Consider the following 20,062-nt stretch of genomic DNA (forward strand, 5'->3'; position numbering starts at 1 on the left):
TTTTTTGGGTTTGTGTGTGTGTGTGTGTGTGTGTGTGTGTGTGTGTGTGTGTGTGAGAGAGAGAGAGAGAGAGAGAGAGAGAGAGAGAATAGGATAATAGTGCAAAGAATTACTGATATGGCTTTGAAGTACCAGGGAACCTATAGTAAGAAAAGAGACACAGCCTGGAGACTTTGAGACCATGGGGATTAGATAGACAAGTGAGGAGTATGATAGTGAAAGAAAAGTCAGATGATTATATTGAATTACATCTTTATTTGATTATATTTACAAAGTTCTTTCACATACATTTGCAGTAATACTCATGATAACTTATAAGTGTAAGCACCCATGTTACTCTATTGGACATTAGGAAGCAGAGGCCCAGAAATTTAAGTGACTTGCTTATGATTACATATCTAGTATTTAGAATAGACAAATTTTTAAACAAGCTTTCTGACTCAAAGTCCAGTATTATTGCCAATACACCAATACTGCCTCTCTCACCTCTGGATATAATAATAACTTCAGTAATAACAACAACTAACATTAATTGAATCCTATGTGTCAGACATTGTTTAAAGCACTTTATATATATTAATTCATTTTGATCCTCTTTTTTATTGAGTGCCTTCTGTCTGTCAAAGATTAGTTTCCCATCCTGACTTCTAAAATCTTTTTATTTAACATATGTGCCTTTCCTATATAGAACCTCATAATTGTATGAAACAGACCAAAAGAAAAAAAAAGTGGGAGAAAAGCCAAGAAAAAGGAGTGGTGGAAGGACACATAAATTACAGGACTGGACAGGTCATGTTTACTTGAGCTATGTTCATGAAGCCATCTCTGCCAATCAGTTGTGAGACAGTAGATAAGTAGTAAGGCACCACCTAATTTTAAAGTGTTGATCAACATGAAAATTTTAACTGAGCCTCATCTTTTATGAACCTTGAGGTATTATGCCTATATGTAGCACATAATTTCATGCCTGTAGCCCAAAGGTATATTTTTCATCTTTGAATTGTTTCCCTTCTCAAAATAGACAGGCAGAGAGCAAAAGCCAGTTGTGTATATATAGTAATCTTTGAACTTTAACCAATTCTAGATAGCTCTTCTAGTGGCTCATACATCATGTATTTGGTTAACAGCTTTAAGAAAGAGTCTTTACTGTCCACAAACAGAGGACATTTTAGGAGTTGGGGAGAGGAAAATAAAATCCTAGGAGTAGTCAGAGATGCTAGCAAAGCATTTTTACTTACTTCACTCCTTTGCCTGCCTCTTTTCTGGCTTAGTTCTTGGGCCTGAAAGTTCGTATATTCTACTTTTTTTGAGTTCCTTTTCTTCTTATTTAGAATTAGACCAAAACAGGCTTTGATTAAAAAATGAAAATACTGCTTACAGTGGTAACAGTGCCAACAGAATAAATCCAGTTAGTATTCTCAGGACAGGAGAACCATCAAAGTGATGCATTGTGTTTTAAATCAGATCTTGAAGGGGTCTTTACTTAAAAGTATTTATTGAGTACTAGCAATGTATAAGGCATTCTGTTTGGTATTCTGAGGGACACAAACATAAATTAGGTATGTGACCTGCCCTTGAGGAGATTTTAATCTAGTAGGGATAACAAGACTTATATGTTAATATGTGTATATATTTTTTTTCAGAATTTTTTTCCACACAAGGACTAGTAGGATGAGCAAGCGTGCTTTTTCTCAACAGTTAACTGTGAGAGTAGAAAGCAAAAGACAAGCACAATGAATTGATTTACCAATTCTTCATTCTCTACTGTGAATAGCCATTATATGTTTATAATAAACTAAAACCTCTTCACTTGTAAAGATAGCATTTACTGAATATATCATCTTGTTTTGCTGTACCAATGTAGTTTTAAAAAAAATTCTGATAGTACATTTGTTATCATACTCATGGGTTGTTTTCTCCTGAAAATAGAAGTCTTCTAGCTCAATTTATTTAAAACTTAACTCATCATCTTTACTCTCTGCCACTCCCCTCATCATTCTTCCCTTCTTAGATATACTGCCTCCCCCAACATATACAATACACATGCATATCGAAGGTCTGCCTTCACAATGTCCTGTGTTTGCCAGTGGTTCCATGTTATTGTAAGTATCATCTTGTAATTAAATGAGATAATTTGTCTTAAAAAGCCTAGTCCATTAATTAGTACACATTTAGTTCTCTTGCACTTGTCCCTTTGTATACTGGAAGTCATCTTTCATACTGATACTTTGATAACTTATAGAATTTATCAGTTAATCACTGTCTGAAATTATTTTGTCTATTAATTTGTTTTCCTATTATTAGATTATAAACTGTTTCCTCTCATTAGATTATAAACTCTGTGGGGGCAGGAACCTTCCTTGTCTGTCTTGTTTATCGCTCTTTCTCTGATGCCTAGAACAAGTGCCAGGAACCTAATAGGCTCGGCTCAATAAATAACATGTTAAATGAGTGATTGATTAAATAAATCTTATTCCTTAAACTTTCCCAACCTATCCATCAGTGAAGCCTATCAATTTTTCTTTTAATAATGTCTCTTAGATTCTCCTCTGCACTTTTACAGCTCACACCTTCCAATTGACCCTGGACGCTTTAAACCTAAACAATAACTTCTTACCAATAATCTGTTTTCAACTCATCCATTTCAACCCATCAATCCTGCATACTACTGCTCTTCTAATTTTCCTCAAACACTGTTTCCCTCATCTCATTTCATGGCTTAAGAACCTTCTCCAAATGCTTCTTGGTTCAAATTAAAGTAATGGGTGTAAAGGCTTAAAGTGCTATGTGAAGGTTGTCTTTCTGTTGCTTATTGGATTGTAAGATTTACCAGCAATCATTTCCATCCTGCCTCTTCCATTGTTATTTCCTTTCTAAAACACCTATGGATCTTTCACTCTAGTCAACCTGATAACCTGATGGAAGCTCTGGAGCTTCTTCCCAAAGACATACACATACACATTTTAGGGGAGTCACAGACCCTAAGTTCTAAGTTAAGAATCCCTTTCATAATCTCACAATTAAGCATTCCATTAAATAACGTCTTGGACTACTGTAAAGTTTCACATGCCTATGAGCTCCCTTCTTATGTAGTATTTTTATCTTCTCTTGTAGTCCCCAGAGAATGTAGTGCAATGCTGGGCCCAGAACAAGCGTTTCATAAATACTTGCTGACCTGACATACAGACCTTATCCATTTGTTTCTGTGCAAAAGCTAATAATAAGAATTCAGCAAAAGGGTTGAGAGAAACCAAGAAACCAGTAAGTAACTAGTAGTTAAGAAGAATATCTGTGAACTGAAATTTTAATTATAAAAACTAATGCTGCAAGGGAGTAGCACAAGGGAATTTGGGGGGGAGTCAGAGAATTGTTCTGATTGTGGTGGTGGTTACATGACTCTATGCATTTGTGAAAATCCATAGACATGCATACCAAGCGAGTGAATTTCACAGTGTATAAGTAAAAATAAATTAAAAATATTTTTAATATAGTAGAGGTTTTTGGTTTTTGGCAACACCACGTGGATTGTGGGATCTTAGTTCCCCGACCAGGGATTGAACCTGGGCCCTCAGCAGTGAGAGCACAGAGTCCTAACCACTGGACCACCAGGGAATTCCCTATAGTAGAGGTTTTAACTTTTAAAATTCAATCTACTAAGCAGCATTCTGGTCTCCATGTTTTAGAATTATGGACTTGTGATTATTCTAGTCTAAGGCATAATACCTTCTATAATGCAAATTTGGTGTTGTACTTCCTCTTCCTCGTCTCTTTTTTCCTCCTCCTCCTTTAAAATTAATTTTTGGTATGGTTGGTAAAAGTTTGCATTCATTGGTATACAGTAGCCTAATTTATATAAAGTTTACAAACTTCAGCTAAATTTTTTCCTTTAAAGAACAAATTTTCAGGGCCAAATTGTGGTTCTTCATAAGGCGAGCCATATGTGCATTAAAAATGCAGAATTTAGACCTTAATTTAAGCTTTTTTTCCTCTCACTAAATGGTGTTCACAAACAAGCATGTCTTTTTTTCAATTTTACTAGTAGATTTATTAGAATCACGTATTGAATGTATCCAAATGTGTTCCTTCCCTCTGCTGGATGGAAGAGCTAGAGACCTTCATTCTATGTCCTGCTGCCCTGCTGAATAAACAGAAATTATGGGTATCTCCTTTCTAGACCAGGCCATGCCATATAAATCAGTTCTCTTGCTGTGAGGGAGGGTTTGGTGAGGGCCCTACTCTGTGCTAGGCTAGAGGGAAAATTACTCCGATATACCAGATATCTTGATAGAAAAGGGTGAAATAATTGCAGCTGTCCTTTCAATGGAACATTTTAACATTGCAAATAAATTCCATCTGTGTCTGCACATGTAGTAGTTACAAAAAAATATGCCACCCTTAACTTTTGGTCAAACGACTTCACAGTGGTTCGACAAGAAAGACCAGAATTTCCAGACCTTCACTAAACACACCTTCATCTAGATGAATGCCACAGATCATACTGATCAGCAATTGTAATGAGAATTGTTCTCCGAACTGGTCAGCAGCTGTGTTTATTTAGAAATGAATGTATTCAGTACAGCCTCAAGGGAAATATATTCGATAACATACCATCTGGTGGAGAGTAGAAACGAAATATAGTTTTAACTTATACCATAGATCTTACTCTAAATTTCTAAATTTCTGATATTAAAAAAAAAAAGCCTGCTGGTTTTAAACGAATACTACATAATTAAAGAAATTTCCCAGGACTTTCCCAAAGCAGGGAACACCTAGCTCTCTCCTTTTTATCATAAACTAAGTTGGGCAGTCTAATAAATTGTATGATTATTGCTTGTTTTTTATACATTTTAAATCCATTTTTAATTTTAGTTCTAGTTTTGAAAAGAAAGTAATGCTGGGAAAATGTATTAGACAAAAATATGTACTAAAATGGAGAAAACTGCTTAAAGTATGTTTCTGTAAGTCTTCAAAGAAAGTAATTTTATATTTTAAACTTATGCTTTTCTAAAGCCATTGGTTTTTTCATTGACTACTGGTTACCCTACTCCTTTTCAATCCTTAGAATGAAAACTTTCCTAATTATTTAAAATATACTAGTATTATTTTCTTATTTATACCTTAACTACTTAACTTCCATTTGTATAATGTGGTGGATTCAAGCAGCTGGAGTCAAGCTGCTTACTTTGAATCTCCGTTCCACCATTATCTCACTGTGTCTTCTTGGGAAAGGTTAACTGTTCTAAGAGCTGTATTCTCATCTATTAAAATGAGATAATGCATGTAGAGTGCTTAGTGTAATATTTAGCACGACATAAATATTTAAAAATATTTACCTATCACAAATATTTTACTGAAGTGTAGCAAATTAAATTTAGTGTCCTACTAAATTTTAAACTTTTCTAAAACAGGAATGGTGTTTTCTCCTTTCATGTTCCCTGAAGAGCTAGGCTATGGAACAAGAACTTATCTACAAGATTTCGGGGTGGGGAGGGGGGAGATTTCATGGACTGAAAAAAATAGAAAAAATATTTTAAATTATTTTTAAATTAATTACAGTATAGCAGCAAATCTCTTTAAACTATGTTCAACACTTTTACTTGTTTTTACACTAAGAAAAGTATATTTGGTGATTTTTCCCTGTTCCCCTACAAGACTAGTCACCGAAGAGTTTATGTGTCTCAAACCTAATGTTAAAAATTTGCAGGATACTATGATGAAGAATCATTAACAAATATTTCTCATGTAGATCTTTTAAAAGATCCATTAATGCTTAAGGAAACTGCATATCTGCCAATCAACAAACAGGTATTATGAGATTTTATTGCTTTGGTAGATTGCACAGAGTTAATAAGTAACATTCAAATTTTAGAAAGGCCATGATAGGCATGGATTCAATACTTGTTTTCTGTTAATTATACCTGTGATTCTTTACTATAGAATGAGTGAGTCAGATGCTTAGGGCAATTAGATATATGTCAGTAAATGATCTACTATCAGATCATGAGGTGATTCCTTGGAATAATTCATTCCCCTGTGCGTATAAATTTTAATGAAGAGAATATGTCTTATTGGCTTCCCATGGAAAATGTCCTATAATCTGTTGTAAGCAGTGAAACACTTTAAAAATCATAAGGTAAAATGAGTATTTTAATTTCTGCAATTTACATTCCTTACAATTTATGCTTCCTTTTAATATTGATTAAAATCAAAACAGAACAAAATAAAAAGTAATTATCCTTACATAGCATTTTAGTAGTAACACCAGACATTAAAATCCTTCTTTCATATACTTTACTTTCAATAAGAATTCTGTAAAGATAACTGCCAGTTATTTTCTTTTTTCTTTTTTAAACTTGACTAGTATCAGATTTATTTCAACAAATCATTTCCTGAATCAGGAACAAAATCCTTAGGGTAAAAGCATGTTTACAGAGAGAATAAATGCTTTGCAGCTTGTCTAGACTTTAAAATGAGATCATGATTTAGTTTTTGTCTTTTGGTACACATATGGATATTTGGGTTTAGAGTGAGAGAAGTTAAAGATGTAACATTGGTCACAAGAATTGATTTTACAAATAAACAACCCATATTATGAGGGACTGCTGAATGAATGTGTTATCCCTGGATGTAGAAGAGTTCAGTCTTACAGAATCCATGATTTCTATTTTTTTTTTTTTTTTTTTTTTTTGGTACGCGGGCCTCTCACTGTTGCGGCCTCTCCCGTTGCGGAGCACAGGCTCCGGACGCGCAGGCTCAGCGGCCATGGCTCACGGGCCTAAACGCTCCGCGGCATGTGGGATCCTCCCAGACCGGGGCACGAACCCGTGTCCCCTGCATCGACAGGCGGACTCTCAACCACTGCGCCACCAGGGAAGCCCCATGATTTCTATTTTTAATTGAATTTCTCTACAACTTTACTCCTACAATTTTCTATTCAGCCAGGTGGTGAAATTACAGGATGTCATCACCCAAAACTGCATTTGATGTCGATATTAGCTTCTCCTTCAGAAATGTATAAGACAAGAGCTGAGAACTCTATAATAGCCAAATAGGTTGTACATGGTAGATGCTGGCAGACAGTTTTCCATTCATCTCTTGTATTTGCATACATATTGTAAGCAGAGCCAATGACTTTTTGTTCTGTATTATCTTTTCAAGGATGCAAACAGCCTTGAAAAAAATGAGATAGTGTCTCTCTCTAAAGCAAAGGGAAGATTTGCTTACTGCTCAGTACGAAAGATCCAGGTTCCCTAACCTGGTGCCCTGTGTCACCCTATAAGAATTGAGGATCAGGGAATAGGTACAAGAAAATGCTGATACTCTGGCTACTGCTGTTGCTATGACCCAGAAATCTCATGTTTTCTGCCACCATCCTTAAAACTGTGGCAGGTTTACTTATTAGTTTGCAAGTGGAGTAAAAATAGCAGACCTTTCACCATCCTTGACAGCAGTTCCTATTGCTGGACATGCTGTTGTTCTCGATGGTTATAGTCCAAATAACAATGGTAGCAATTAAATTGCACCAAAAAGTCACTGATGAGCCCACAGAACTACCTGACTCAGGCCTCTTTTGTTTCAGCAGCCTTAGCTTGCTAGTTGGTTAATTTCTTGGACCATTTGATCCTGGTCTTATTTAACTAATTAGGTAATACATGGCAATTGTTCTCAGCTGGACAGTTTGGAATATGCTTTATGGCTTGAGTCTGGGAGTACATTCATATTGTTCTCTGGAATGTTCACGTGGGACACACTGTTCAGGCTTCAGACTAATTCTTTCTCCTATGGCAAATGCGTTTGTTTGGGGCAGGATACAGAATTCTCTGAGTTGCCATGGTCCCTTGAAAGGAAAGTTTAATTTCCTTTGTTATGAAATATTAATCACCTCACCAACTATAGAGGAAAAAAATCAGTACTACAGCGAAGTTAGTGTGAAATGGTAGTATTTGTTTTTTTTTGTTTTTGTGTTTTCTGAAATCACAGGCAGCCCTTTAGGTGTAAGGATTATGCTATGGACCCACCATTAGCTGGATGTGGTTAGCAGTTATTTTCCCAGAAGGGTCTAGAGAGAGTGACCAGGGACATGCAGTTTTTTGTGTATGTGAAGGTAACCAGACCAAGAATTATCTACCAACTGAGCCTACAACCCTGAAGAAACATTATATAAAAAACTTTTAGATTGTTAAACAACATTTAGTAATATACATTTATTTGTGGATATTCTCACAAATTCCATTAAAAAAGCAAAAAACATGTAATCATCATATGTTTGCATAAGGCCACTTAAAGTCCTTTACCTTAAATAGACTGTAACTGAGGGTTAGCTTTAAATTGGGTGGCTATCTTTGTTTTCAGTATGAAAAAAAGTGAAGTCATACCTATTTGTCTCACTATATGACAGTAATAAAGCATGCTATTTAGTTAGATAAGGTTTTAATTATTTGGAAAGTTGACCCTGTGATCTAAAATCTGACAATTATTTGTGAAAATCTCCCCATTAGATAACGTATACAAAGATTCACTATCTCCTGTTATTACAGATTTGATAAAATAGTCATTTTAAAGGTAAATAAATTGAATTTAAGGAAGATGAATTGGAGCATTTTGTGCCATTTCCATGAATTTGATCAATGTGAAAAGATTATGGTTCTTTTCTGCATTCGATGCTTTGCTTCATGGTGGGTGTTAGACTGAGATTCTCTGCCTACTTTGAGTGATGCCATTAGCAATAGGTCAGACCTCCCTGAAACATTCTTTATGTTTTGTTCCCCTTCTGTCTATTGCTACAATAATATGACTCTTGAATTTGAAAAAGTAATTGCCTTAAAATATTTTTATTGTACTGAGGGAGAATTTGGTCATAGCAAAGCGATGTCTTTGGGTTGAAAATTCAGTAGGACATATGTAAATACAGCTTCCTTTCCCTTTGAAAAAGTAAAAGGAAGTGGAGAAATCATTTTCCTTCAACCTCGAGTGATTAGAAATTGCATTTCTGAGAATGTGCATGTGTCTTTGTCTGTGTGAGTATTACTGTTTTTCTTCACAAAATGATTTGGGGGACTTTCAGAGATTGAGTCAATGATTCCTTATTCATTGTTCACCAATATTTTTGGTCTTCCCTTTTTCACAGAAACAAATATTGGTGGATTTTTACAGTGAACATTAGCTGAGTGTTGTGAGTATAGGTTTTGTGATTCAAATTGACTTAACTTTGGAATTTTTTCTACTGCTTCAGATTTATTTATCAATTGGGAGCCTTTTAATAGATGCCAAAAAAGAAGCCAATCTATGAAACAGAATAATTTTACAATATGGCAGGATGTTTTTAATGGAAATTGAATAGGTCTCAAGGAATGTATTGCTTGACAATATTTAACTGCCAGTCAATTTTCTATTAGATTCTCGTATATTAGAAGTACTTTTTAATGGGATTGTTACCAGAGTAAAATTTTTTACTTTGGTAGACACTTTTTCTGAGCACAATGCTGGGATTTTGCTGTAATGCAATAAATAGTTGCATCTTTCTGAGGTTTCTCATGGAGAATTTTACAGTCTCTGAGTTGTCCCTCAGACATTTCCTAGATGTGCTAAATAGCCCACCTTACTTCTCAAGAGCCCCATGAAGTGACTGAGGAAAGTCATTAGACTTTACAAATGTTCAGGCATCAGTCTAGTATTTTACAAACCACTCATCGTGACTATCTAGTGACTACACTGCTTGATTTAAATACCTCTTTTATCATCTTCATATAAGTATATTTTCTATTGATATTGATAGCAGTTTATCAAAAGATTACATTGAATTTTGCAGATACAATTTTCTTATGTTTGATTCCAGAGTCTGGCTCCTTATCTGCATATCCTCACTATCATACTGCTCCAGAAAGGCTGTCCTATATTGTGATTGATGCACTATGGTGTAATTCATTGTTTTTAATACCTTGAAGGCAGGGGTTCTCTTTCAATTATGTATAACTACAGTTCCTTATGTATATTTAAAGTAGCTACATTTCCTTGAGAGCTTATCTTCATTTATTTATTCATTTGGTGCATATTTATAGAACACCTGCTATGGGTCAGATATGATTATAGGCACTGTATAGAATGATGAGCAAGATAGATAAAGTTTCAGCCTTGAGAGACCTTAAAATTTACAATCTAGCATATTTTGTGGCAGTCAGTGTCAAAGGCACATTGCTTCTGTTGTCTGTAATTTTCTGTACAACAGTTCTGGGAAGCGAATATTATTACTCTCAATTAATAAATGAGGAATTTGAGAGTCAGAGAGGTTAATCAACTTGCTGTGTCACACAGATAATAAGTGAAGGATCTGAGATTCAAACCCAAGTTATTTGGGTTCTGTATTAGTTTTCTATGCTGTTTAACAAATTACTATAAATTTAGTGGCTTAAAATAATACACATCTATTATATCACAGTGCCTGTAGGTCAGGAGTCCTGGTATAGCTTAGCTAGGTCCTACAAGGCTGTAATCAAGTTGTCAACCAGGACAGGTTTCTTATCTGGGGACTCTACTATAAAAGAATCCATCTCAAACTCATGTGGTTGTTGGCAGAATTAATTTCCTTGAAGCTGTTATACTCTTGGCAGTTGCTTCTTTGTATCCAACAAAGGAGAGAGAGACTCTAGTGTGAGTCAGCTAGAGAGATAAAGCCTTGTGTAATAACATCATCACTAGAGTGACATCCCAACACTTTTGCCATATTCTACTGATTGGAAGCAAGTAACAGCTCCTGCCCACACTCCAGGGGAAGGGATTCTATAAAGAAGTAAATGCCAGGAGGTGAAGATCATGGGGGCCATGGTCAGTGGTCTTTCCATTATATTGTATTGCCTCTACTATGAGCTCAATATACATGAATTGATTTTTTTTAAATATTTTAAAAAATTATGTAAAGCTATATAAAACCACTGGAAAAGTTTGGCGGGGGGAATTCCCATAATCTCATAATCCCAACACAGCTTAATTAGTCATCTGAGCAAGGTGCTAAGCCCTCACTCCTGTTCTAAGAGGTTGTAATAATTGTGTTTGAATTCCTGTCTAGTCTTTTAAAAACATACATAGTTCTCCTTTTCACAGTTGGAATCACAGCAAAAACATGATTCTGTAGACTTTTTTTCACTCTTTATATCATAACTATTTTTCCTTGTTGCTACATAATTGTACAGTGGTCAGTTTTAATGCATTCATAGCAATCTTTTGAATGATCACATCACTGTTTATTTAACTAAGTACAAATGGTTGGACATGCAGGCAACTTTCAATTCTCCACCACTAAAAAACAAACAAGTTAATGAAAACAAGAAAAACACACCAAAACTTTGCATAACCTCTTCAGGCACACAATTTCTACCCTCTTTTGGATTATTTACTTAGACTAGGAATCCAGAGGTGAAATTACTGGATCAAGGAACATGAAGGTTTCCATGGCTCTTGATGCACCCTCTCAGAATGCTTTTGGTTTTATTTGACTTTGACTGAATTAGCAGCTTTCAAAATTACCAAGGCATATTGATAATGCTAATTAGAATTCTATGATCATTGGAAAAAAGGATAGTATCTTACCTACTGTTAATCATGGTGTTTTGGTAGTGAGAAGTAGGGGAAATTATCTTCTCTTTATGTTGTTCTATTCTTGAGTTTAAATGAGGACAAGGATCCCGCAGGACTTATCCTTAGTATCAAATGATGTCACTTATATGGATACTTTTCTTAGTCATAGTGTAGTGCCTTCCTTACAATGGGGCAGACACTATTCTCATGGAGCTCTTGGGAAATCTGTATTTCTTTCTGTAGGCAGATTGGACTAGTTTATTTAGATGTAATACCCTGTTGCCCACTTCGGCTGCACATTTCACAGTAGCCTTTCCTGCTGCAGAAAAGGAAAGGATTAAAAAGGCAGAGCTGGTGTAATATACGGTAGACTGGATCATATTTGTCATCCAGTCAACACTAATAAAAATAGATTAATTGCTTATTACTTTTCTTGTGATTCAAGAACTTGGAGTTCATGGTTGCAGTTTTTTTTTTTTTAAGTATCTGTTGTGAGCTGGAGAATTTAACTACCATATTTGGTTCTCATGTGCCTGCCCTGTGACCTTACGTCAGCCTGTTGGAGGATTTGTGTGTTTTTGCTTACCCTTATATGGCTGCCTGGAGAATCTGTCTGACTGGAATTCGAAGCCCTGTAGCATTTGCAGGAAGTGTGGCTTTAGGAGAAAGCCGTGGTTTTTGTAATTAGGTTTCCTCACTGCCAGAATTTGTTTCATAGAGAGGTGGTGAGTTGGAGAACATCTTTGCTGACTATAAAATCACCAGCGATTTATACCTCTTCATTTTATACCTCTTCATATACCAAATTCCCTTCCTTCCATTATGACAAAATTCTCCTAAAGAGGAATGAAATCTGTATAGTAACTCACTGTACTGAGTTGATAATGATTGTGATTAAGGCAGGGAGGTGGAAGCTGAAATGAATTGGTCCGTTTATTTTTAAATTCTTAGTGCAAACAATCTGAAATTTTATGAAACATAAAATCCACCTATGTTAGGCTAGTACTTGTCACAAATATTTAGCTTTGATGTTTGATTGTATTGTAACAGTGTGATTTGTTTCAAGAAAGGCTTTTGCTTTAAGGACACTCCTAAAGCTTCCAGAACAGCCTCAAGCACCTGTTACCCTATTTCCCCCTCAGCACTCATTTCCCATAGGCACCTTTAGTCACAAGTCACTGATACTTTCGTGGAAATACTTTGGACTGTTCTCAACTTCATATTTTATTTGTCCAAACATATGACAGTTTTAAATGAAGATAATTTTTCTTCTTTTGGTATAAACAATGAAATTAATATGAATCATTGATTCTTCATGGTAACTTTTTCTTTCCAAGTCTTAAAGTTCCAGGAGGCTTTTATTGCTTTGGCATGTTTCTTTGTTTCATTATCACAGTACTTCAGAGTGGGAAAGGACTGAAGGGGTCATCTAGGAAAATCTATCCTGTGTATAAAACCTTTAAAATAATCAACAGGTTTTCTTGCCCTTACTTTAGACCAAGCTTTGGAATTAAGAAGGATACAAAAGAATTATGAGCCATTTCTGCACTCACGAAGACATCATTAAGTTGACAGACAGTCTAATTACCATGAGATAACAAGTATGGTAATATTTTGTTATTCATTATGCTTAGTGTTTAAGTGGCACCTTTTACTTTGACAGATCTTGGGCAAGTGTGTGCTTAGGAGAAAGTTTCTAATCCATTTGAATGTTAGTTTCTTCATCTGTGAATCTGGAATGAAAATAATAGCAGCTCATAAGATTTTTGTGATAATTAAATAATGTAAGCATGTATAGTGCCTGGCCCATAAAAAACACTTAGTCAATAATATTATTATACTATAATTTAGAGTAAGAGTAAATTTGGTGCAAAGCAGAGAAGGACCTGCTACATATAAAATTCTGCGGTCCATTGTTAGCACACCCTAAATCGAGTTCTGTGTCCCTTTGTTTCCCTTTATCAGCCCACTCCTAATCCACACATTTCCCTGCAGCAGAAAGAGACCAGTCTTTGATTAAGGGATGGCTATATTCCATTGCTTAAATCGCCTGCTAGTATGGAATTTATAATCTTATAGTTTATAAATTCCTTGAGCCCATAAATAACATCTCTATTTTATTTTACTTTTACTGATATTAAGGTAAGAACAATGGCCTTAAGGCCTAGTGTGTACTTAGGAACTGCATTCTTTCTTTTAATTTTTTTTCACAGAAAGATGCAACTTTATTTTTTATCCAGTATTACTGAGATATAATTGACATACAACATTGTATAAGTTTAAGGTGTACAACATAATGTTTGACTTACATAATCATGAAATTATTACTACAATAAATGTAGTGAATATCCATCATCTCATATGGTACCAAATTAATGAAATAGGAAAAAAACATTTTCCTTGTGATGAGAATTCTTGGGATTTACTGTCTTTAACAACTTTCATATATCGTATATAGCTGTTTTAATTATATTTCTTAGTTGTACATTACATCCCTAGCACTCATTTATCTTATAACTGGAAATTTGTACTTTTTGACTACCTTCATCCAATTTCCCCTCCCTCCAACCTCTGCCTCTGGTAACCACAAATCTAATCTCTTTTTCTATGAGTTTGTTTTACTGTTTAGTTTTGAAGTACAATTGACCTATGACATTATGTTAGTTCCTGGTATGCGACACAGTAATTCAATATTGCTATACATTTCAAAATGATCACCATGATAAGTCTAGATACCCTCCGTCACCTTACAAAGATATTACATAATAATTGACTATATTCCCCACACTGTACATTTCATACCCTTAACTCATTTATTTTGTAACTGGAACTTTCTACCTCTTAATCTTCCTCACCTATTTCTGTCCTCCCCAGCTTTCCCTTCCCTCTGCCAACTACCTGTTTGTTCTACTTATCTATGACTCTATTTCTCTTTTGTTATGATTGTTCATTTGTTTTGTTTTTTAGATTTGACATATAAGTGAAATCTTATAGTATTTGACTTTTTCTCTCTGACTTATTTCATTTGTATAACACCCTCTAGGGCTATCCATGTTGTCACATATGGCAAGATTTCATTCTTTCTTATGGCTGAGTAATATTTCAGTGTGTAGGGACATCCCTGGTGGTGCAGTAGTTAAGAATCTGCTTGCCAATGCAGGGCACATGGGTTCAGTCCCTGGTCCGGGAAGATCCCACATGCTACAGAGCAACTAAGCCTGTGTGCCACAACTACTGAGCCTGCACACTAGAGCCCATGTGCCACAACTACTAAGTCCCTGTGCTGCAACTACTGAAGCCCAAGTGCCTAGAGCCCGTGCTCTGCAACAAGAGAAGCCACAACAATGAGAAGCCCACTCACCACAACGAAGAGTAGCCCCGGCTTGCCGCAACTGGAGAAAGCCCGTGTGCAGCAATGAAGACCCAACACAGCCAAAAAAATTAATAATAAATAAATAAATAAAATACACAACATAATTTTTTTTAATATTCCAGTGTGTATATATATCACATTTTCTTTATCCATTCATCTATTGATGGGCACTTAGGTTGCATCCATATCTTGGCTATTGTAAATAATGTTGCAATGAATATAGGGGTGCATGTATCTTTTCAAATTAGTGTTTTCATTTTTTTTAGCTAAACACGCAGGAATGGAATTGCTGGATTGTATGGTACTTCTATTTTTAATATTTTTGGAAAACTCAGTATTGTTTTTAAATAGTGGCTGCACCAATTTATATTCCCAGTGTTACTGCATGAGGTTTCCCTTTTCTCCATATCCTTGCCAACACTGGTATTTGTTGTCTTTTGGATAATAGCCATTCTGACAGGTATGAGGTGATATATCATTTTGGTTTTGATTTCCCTGATGATTAGTGATGTTGAGCATCTTTTCATGTGCCTGTCCATCTGTATGTCTTCTTTAGAAAAAATGTCTATTCAGGTCCTCTGCCCACTTTTTAATCAGCATGTTTTTTTTGATGTTAGTTGTTTGATTTTGTTGTATATTTTAGATATTAACACCTCATTGGATATATTGTTTGTAATCTCCCATTAAGTAGGCAGCCTTTTCATTTTGTTTAGTTTCCTTCACTGTGCAAGAAGCTTTTTAGTTTAATGTAGTCTCATTTGTTTATTTTTCTTTTGTTTCCCTTGCCTGAAGAGACATATCCAAAAAGTATTGCTGAGACTGATGTCAGAGAGCATACTGCCCATGCTTTCTCCTAGAAGTTTTATGGTTTCAGGTCTTACATTTAAATCTTTAATCCATTTTGAGTTTATTTTTGTATATGGTGTGAAAAAGTAGTTTGGTTTGCTTCTTTTACATGTAGCTGTAAAGTTATACCAGCACCATTTATTAAAGAGGCTTTCTTTTCCCCACTGTATATTCTTGCCTCCTTTGTCATAGATTAATAGGCCATATAATGGGTGCACTTCTGCGCTCTCAATTCAGTCCCAGTCATCTGTGTCTGTTTTTGTGCTGGTACCATACTGTTTTGATTACTGTAGCTTTTTAGTATAGTTTGAAATCAGGGACTTTGATACCTTCAGCTTTGTTCCTCTTTCTCAAGATTGTTTTGGCTATTTGGGGTCTTTTGTGTTTCCATAGAAATTATAGAATTATTTGTTTTAGTTCTGTGAAAAATGCCATTGATGTTTTAGTAGGGATTGCATTGAATCTGTAGATCACCTTGGATAGTATGTTAATTTTAACAATATTAATTCTTCCATTCTATGAACACAGTATATCTTTCCATCTGTTTGTGTCATCTTCAATTTCTTTTATCCATCTCTTATAGTTTTTCGAGTACAGGTCTTTTATCTCCTTACTTAGATTTATTCCTAGGTATTTTATTCTTTTTGATGTGACAGTAAATAGGGTTGTTTTCTTAATTTTTCTTTCTGATAGTTTGTTTTTAACGTATAGAAATATAATAGATTCCTGTATATTAATTTTGTATCCTGCAACTTTACCAACTTCATTGACGAGTTCTAATAGTTTTATTTTGGCATCTGTAGGATTTTTTATATGTAGTATCATGTGATCTGCAAATAGTGACAGTTTTACTTCTTCCTTTCCAATGTGGACTCCTTTTATTTCTTTTTTTTCTGTCTGATTGCTGTGGATAGGATTGCTAATACTGTGTTGAATAATAGTGGTGAGAGTGGGCATCTTTGTCTTGTTCCTGATCTAGGAGGAGGTGCTTTCAGCTTTTCACCATTGAATATAATGTTAGCTCTGTGGGCTTGTCATATATATGGTCTGTATTATGTTGAGGTGTGTTCCCTCTATGCCCACTTTCTGAACATATAATTGGATGTTTTTTATCATAATTGGATGTTGAATTTTATCAAAAGCTTTTTCTTCATCTATTTAGATGATCATATGGGTTTTTTCCTTCCATTTGTTAATGTGGTGTATCACATCAATTGATTTGCTAATGTTGAAAAATCCTTGCATCCCTGGGATAAATCCCACTTGATCATGGTGTATGATCCTTTTAATATATTGTTGGAGTTGCTGTGCTAATATCTTGTTGAAGATTTTTGCATATATGTTCATCAGTGATATTGACCTGTAATTTTCTTCTTTTGTGTGATATCTTTGTCTGGTTTTGGTATCAGGGTGATGCTGGCTTCATAGAATGAGTTTGGAAGTTCCTTCCTCTGCAGTTTTTTGGAATAATTTGAGAAGGATAGGTTTTAACTCTTCTACATATGTTTGTTAGAATTCACCTGTGAAGCCATATGGTCCTGGACTTTTGTTTGTTAAGAGTATTTTAAATTATTGATTCAATTTCATTACCAGTAATCTTTCTGTTCATATTTTCTGTTTCTTCCTGATTCAGTCTTGGGAGATTGTACATTTCTAGGACGTTGTCCATTTCTTCTAGGTTGTCCATTTTATTAATGTATAGTAGTTCATAGCAATCTCTTATGATCCTTTGTATTTCTGTTGTGTTGGTTGTAACTTTTCCCCTTTTATTTCTGATTTATTGATTTGGGCCCTCTCTCTTTTTTTTCTTGATGAGTCTGGCTAAAGGTTTATCATTTTGTTTATGTTTTCAAAGAACCAGCTCTTAGTTTCATTGTTTCTTTTTCTATTTTTTTTTTTTAGTATTTCATTTATTTCTGCTCTGCTCTTTATTATTTCTTTTCTTCTACTAACTTTGTTCTTCTTTTTCTAGTTCCTTTAGATGTAAGGTTAGACCGTTATTTGAAATTTTTCTTGTTTTCTGAGATAAGCTTGTATTGCGATAAACTTCTCTGTTAAAACAACTTTCACGGCATCCCATAGTTTTAGGACCATTGTGTTTTCATTTTTATTTGTCTCCAGGTATTTTTTTATTTCCTCTTTGATTTCTTCAGTGATTCATTGTTTGTTTAGTAACATAATGTATAGCCTCCATTTGTTTGTCTTTTATTTTTTGCAGCTTTTTTAAAAAATTGGGGTACAGTCTCTTTACCATATTGTGTTAGTTTCTGCTGTACAATGAAGTGAGTCAGCTATATGTATACATATATCCCCTCCCTCTTGGACCTCCCTCCCCCACATCCCATCTATCTAGGTCACCAAAGAGCAGCAAGCTGAGCTCCCTGTGCTATACAACAGGTTCCTATAGCTATCTGTTTTACACAGGGTAGTGTATATATGTCAATCCCAATCTCCCAATTGGGGAAAGGGGGGCGGGAGGAATTGGGAGATTGGGATTGACATATATACACTACCCTGTGTAAAACAGATAGCTATAGGAACCTGTTGTATAGCACAGGGAGCTCAGCTTGCTGCTCTTTGGTGACCTAGATAGATGGGATGTGGGGGAGGGAGGTCCAAGAGGGAGGGGATATATGTATACATATAGCTGACTCACTTCATTGTACAGCAGAAACTAACACAATATGGTAAAGAGACTGTACCCCAATTTTTTAAAAAAGCTGCAAAAAATAAAAGACAAACAAATGGAGGCTATACATTATGTTACTAAACAAACAATGAATCACTGAAGAAATCAAAGAGGAAATAAAAAAATACCTGGAGACAAATAAAAATGAAAACACAATGGTCCTAAAACTATGGGATGCCGTGAAAGTTGTTTTAACAGAGAAGTTTATCGCAATACAAGCTTATCTCAGAAAACAAGAAAAATTTCAAATAACGGTCTAACCTTACATCTAAAGGAACTAGAAAAAGAAGAACAAAGTTAGTAGAAGAAAAGAAATAATAAAGAGCAGAGCAGAAATAAATGAAATACTAAAAAAAAAAAATAGAAAAAGAAACAATGAAACTAAGAGCTGGTTCTTTGAAAACATAAACAAAATGATAAACCTTTAGCCAGACTCATCAAGAAAAAAAAGAGAGAGGGCCCAAATCAATAAATCAGAAATAAAAGGGGAAAAGTTACAACCAACACAACAGAAATACAAAGGATCATAAGAGATTGCTATGAACTACTATACATTAATAAAATGGACAACCTAGAAGAAATGGACAACGTCCTAGAAATGTACAATCTCCCAAGACTGAATCAGGAAGAAACAGAAAATATGAACAGAAAGATTACTGGTAATGAAATTGAATCAATAATTTAAAATACTCTTAACAAACAAAAGTCCAGGACCATATGGCTTCACAGGTGAATTCTAACAAACATATGTAGAAGAGTTAAAACCTATCCTTCTCAAATTATTCCAAAAAACTGCAGAGGAAGGAACTTCCAAACTCATTCTATGAAGCCAGCATCACCCTGATACCAAAACCAGACAAAGATATCACACAAAAGAAGAAAATTACAGGTCAATATCACTGATGAACATATATGCAAAAATCTTCAACAAGATATTAGCACAGCAACTCCAACAATATATTAAAAGGATCATACACCATGATCAAGTGGGATTTATCCCAGGGATGCAAGGATTTTTCAACATTAGCAAATCAATTGATGTGATACACCACATTAACAAATGGAAGGAAAAAACCCATATGATCATCTAAATAGATGAAGAAAAAGCTTTTGATAAAATTCAACATCCAATTATGATAAAAAACATCCAATTATATGTTCAGAAAGTGGGCATAGAGGGAACACACCTCAACATAATACAGACCATATATATGACAAGCCCACAGAGCTAACATTATATTCAATGGTGAAAAGCTGAAAGCACCTCCTCCTAGATCAGGAACAAGACAAAGATGCCCACTCTCACCACTATTATTCAACACAGTATTAGCAATCCTATCCACAGCAATCAGACAGAAAAAAAAGAAATAAAAGGAGTCCACATTGGAAAGGAAGAAGTAAAACTGTCACTATTTGCAGATCACATGATACTACATATAAAAAATCCTACAGATGCCAAAATAAAACTATTAGAACTCGTCAATGAAGTTGGTAAAGTTGCAGGATACAAAATTAATATACAGGAATCTATTATATTTCTATACGTTAAAAACAAACTATCAGAAAGAAAAATTAAGAAAACA

At 34.9% G+C, this 20,062-nt stretch overlaps 1 protein-coding gene and 1 non-coding gene across 2 annotated transcripts in view; one reads left to right on the plus strand and one right to left on the minus strand.

Moving 5' to 3' along the window:
* Positions 1–20,062, plus strand: part of SH3BGRL (SH3 domain binding glutamate rich protein like) — an 89,744-nt gene that overhangs the window by 41,896 nt on the left and 27,786 nt on the right. The window lies entirely within an intron of this gene.
* Positions 3,540–3,612, minus strand: TRNAE-CUC (transfer RNA glutamic acid (anticodon CUC)). The gene has a single exon. It is a non-coding gene; the product is annotated as a tRNA-Glu (tRNA).

Source organism: Physeter macrocephalus, chromosome 21, assembly GCF_002837175.3.
Source record: "Physeter macrocephalus isolate SW-GA chromosome 21, ASM283717v5, whole genome shotgun sequence".
Taxonomy (NCBI): domain Eukaryota; kingdom Metazoa; phylum Chordata; class Mammalia; order Artiodactyla; family Physeteridae; genus Physeter; species Physeter macrocephalus.